This window comes from Pinus tabuliformis, chromosome J (assembly GCF_031772625.1).
Source record: "Pinus tabuliformis cultivar Carrire ecotype Pingquan chromosome J, CPIR1, whole genome shotgun sequence".
In the NCBI taxonomy this organism is placed as follows: Eukaryota; Viridiplantae; Streptophyta; class Pinopsida; order Pinales; family Pinaceae; genus Pinus; species Pinus tabuliformis.
The window spans coordinates 661,281,693-661,285,359 of NC_142295.1; the positions used below are offsets into that span (position 1 = coordinate 661,281,693).

Below are 3,667 nucleotides of genomic sequence, written 5' to 3' on the forward strand. Positions count from 1 at the left end.
TGTTTATTAGTTGGTTATTAGTTGATGCAATTCTGCAACTATGGTAAAGGAAGTCTTAGTAAAGACTGAGTTATTTCATCAAACGAGGACAATCATGCTAAAATCAATTATAACTGGAAAGAACGTAAATGACATTCTTCATCTCAAGAATCAAACTCTTTAGTGGTTAACTAAGGAATTGAGAAAGCACCAGATTTTCTACTCTCTTCAAAAGAAGTTAACAACAATGCCAATTATTTTTGGAAACAAAGAAATGATTTTATCTTTTTTTCTACACAAAATCGCCATAGCAAATCATCATAGCTACTAAACCATTCGGGAACAAAGAAATAATTTTACCCTTAGTTCTACCCAAAATGGCCATAACAAATCATCATAGCTGCTAAACCATCACAATTTTGTATCGGGAAGAAATGAAGAGTAAATTGGAAAAAAACCTTTCAAATTACAATATTCGAGTTAACAAAAATCCTAACTAATACTATGGTAGTACCAAGTTTGCAAAAAAATGTCACTCCCATTGAATCTTTGAATAGTTACAGGGATCCGGAGTCTTGGAATACATAATCATACGTTCTGTCAATATATTCAGTTTGCCACCATGTTGTCAATAAATCAGAGTCACTGTGCCTAACTAGTATGTTATAATCAAATTACTAAATTAAGTCAGCTATGTCATTGTTAGATGATCTGATTAAGGCTTTGTCAGCTTCATTGGAGGCATAAGCTGGCGTATCCACAAAACAGAGCTTAATTCTAAGGAAATAGGAAAACATTGGAATCACCATCTTATTCATCTTTGAGGAGAATGCTCATATCAAACCACAAATACAAATGTGGGCCTTTGTCGAGACTGGACCTTTGTCATTTTCCAATGGGCAGATCAAGAAGAAAATATTTTATTGATCTTAGTGCAAATTTTCGCAACATTCTGTAATAGATTTTTCGTTCTTCTTTGAGAGACCTCATGAGGTTTGTAAAGTACTTGCAGGATGATTAGAATTTGTCAAAAAAATATTGATAAACTTGCCATTCGCATGAAAAAGCCTGTAAGGATGACGAGAAAATTTCAGTGCACACATATTGAACAACTACATGGTAATTAACCTACTGATCAGTGTTTGAAAATTGCTAACTTGACAATTAGATCGAACAAACTTCCAGCCTTGATGACATATGCCTACACCTTCCTAATCTGATGTGAAAACACTCAAACGCTTATTCTCAAAGCAGATATTCAACAAAACAACGAATTGAACTATGGTCTACTTTGAAAATATAGATAAGGTGGCAAAGTATAACGATTGAGCCAACCTTTGGATTATGCCTATCATTGGATAGTCCACGCTTCTTCTTGTCTGTATTCACTTTTTTCCTCTAGGATGGTCCAGACTGACGGGCTCTATGGGCCTTGTGAGGTTGCTCCATTGCTCTTGTATAATCTGCAGTGATAAAAATAGCATAAACTAAAATCAAATGTCCAAATTCCCCCCCACAAAAATAAGTAAATAAATAATAAAAAAATACATATTGCTTCGTAAGTCTAAGGTTAAATGAATGAAAACCCCATTGTAATTTTGTTATTGTGGACAAAAGGTTAATGAACGAAACCCCAGTTCCCTTGGAATGTTTAAGAGGGCATCATGAAAAAAAAGAACCTCTAGTCTGACCCTATGGGCGCACAATTTTAAGACTTGTTTGATCCTACTGGCCCACAGTCTTACCACTTGTTTACCTTGCAACCACCGAACATGCATGATGGAAAACACGAAACACCGAACATGCATGATGGACAACCCGAAGCAGAGACACTCCTTGCAAACACCGAACATGCACAATGGACATCACGAAGCAGAGACACTCAAAGGCAATTCATAGTCCATGTTCTGGTTTCCTCTGTGGGTTTTCAGAGAGCATATATCAGATCAGACACAATAGACAACTCAAGCCAGAGAGTCCAAATGAGTAAGATTCAAGAGACTTGTTTTCAGCTATACAATAGACGACTTAATTCATACAGTTCTTAAGATAGTGCATGTGGAGGGGCCCTGAATGGTGAAATCAATGCCAGATATCAACCTCCTGTTCCCCGTCCCTCCCTTGTCCAACCGGAACAGATATCTACTGTCTTCCCATATCGATCTTGACCTCCCTCTACCACCATCTCGGTAAGTTGGATTTGGTTCGGATTGTTCCTTAGAGATGAAAGTCGACTTCAAGCTCCCATGACGTATTTTGGTTGGTAAAGACCAGCAAATAGGAAAACGGGGTATGGAGCTTTCCCCAATGATTCACTGCTTCCATCTTCCACAATTTTTTGAATTTACTACCGTACGCATACACAGTGTGCACCAGAGATATGAATGATTCACCGCTTCCATCTTCCACCATTTTTTGAGTTTTTTATTTACTGCAGTATGCATACACAGTATGCACTAGATAATCAGAATAAATATAATTTGCAATAGATAATCAACAAATAATCAGAACAGACATCCAATTTTTTAATTTCCTCCTGTGAATGAAATATTATTTTTCCAGGAAGAAGTAGCGGCAAGAAGAGGTAGGAATTGGAATCCGTAGATGCAGGATGCAGTTAGAGGCGGCGTGATATAAGGCAAAGTAGTGTGAAGACGTGTGGACAATATCTGGCATCAAGAAATTATGGGAAGTGACAAGTGCCAACAAGTGCTAGCCAACATTAGTGACAAGGTATTATTCTAATATTTATTAGAATATGAACATTGACATTTGTCGACTATGATTTTGGCATTAATTGTGGCTACTATAATTCTCTACCAGCTTTTATATCTTTTGTTAGCCAGTCACACATACGTCTATGATATAATTTTCTCCTAATATTATATGCATCATAGATATAATTTCAAGTAAATGACATGAAATAGCTGATAATCAACTTATCTCACCTCCAGATTATGATTTGTGGAAATAAGTTTAAAATACTCATCTGCTAGAGGAGCCCGAACTGTAGTAAATTGGGCCAGTGAAAACCAGACTTATAATGCCCACCCGAGCTTCAATTTTTCCATCATGGTGGTGGTGGTCCTCATTATGTGTGCCTTCCTGTGCTTGATAAACAAACTTCTTCTCATAATTCATATTTTCTAAAATATACAAATAAAGAACCGCTCGGCGCATGCTTACCCTGTGATTGTCGTGTTTCATGATATCAGAGGTATCGAGAAGCCATGTGTGAAAGACTCTGAAATCCTCGTCGAGAATGGCAGTCTTTCATTGTCGTCTTCTTTTCTTTTCATTGTTATTCCGTACAACGTTCGGTGGAGTTTGAACGCTCTGTGAGTTAGGTTCCTACAAGTTTCGCTGGAGTTTGAATGTTGTGTACTGCAAAAGTGACAAGGCCGATTGAAATTGAAATAATATATCAATCTCTGTCAAATTCAAGATTACCATAAAACATATTAGATTTTTTAAAGAAATATTGCACAACAAATAACGTTGAGCCTCTACTTTTCCATTTGAACTTCATTAATATCATCTACAATGCAACATAAAATGTATGCAGTTAAAGCACAAAAAATGACACAGTTAAAGAACAAAAAAAGATGATGAATTAGTATCGTTTGCAATGAAACATAAAATGGACACAGTTAAAGCACAAAAAATTGCAACATAAAATAGACAGTTA

General features: G+C 36.3%; 2 long non-coding RNA genes across 2 annotated transcripts; both read right to left on the minus strand.

The window, feature by feature from the left end:
• Positions 1 to 543: 543 nt before the first annotated feature.
• On the minus strand, positions 544 to 2,028 carry LOC149228625 (uncharacterized). The gene is made up of 3 exons (XR_016247223.1): positions 1,736 to 2,028; positions 1,315 to 1,442; positions 544 to 1,047 (listed from the first exon to the last, which is right to left on the minus strand). It is a non-coding gene; the product is annotated as an uncharacterized LOC149228625 (long non-coding RNA).
• An 810-nt stretch (positions 2,029 to 2,838) lies between these two features.
• Positions 2,839 to 3,342, minus strand: LOC149228626 (uncharacterized). Its single transcript, XR_016247224.1, has 2 exons — positions 3,166 to 3,342; positions 2,839 to 3,084 (listed from the first exon to the last, which is right to left on the minus strand). It is a non-coding gene; the product is annotated as an uncharacterized LOC149228626 (long non-coding RNA).
• Positions 3,343 to 3,667: the final 325 nt, after the last annotated feature.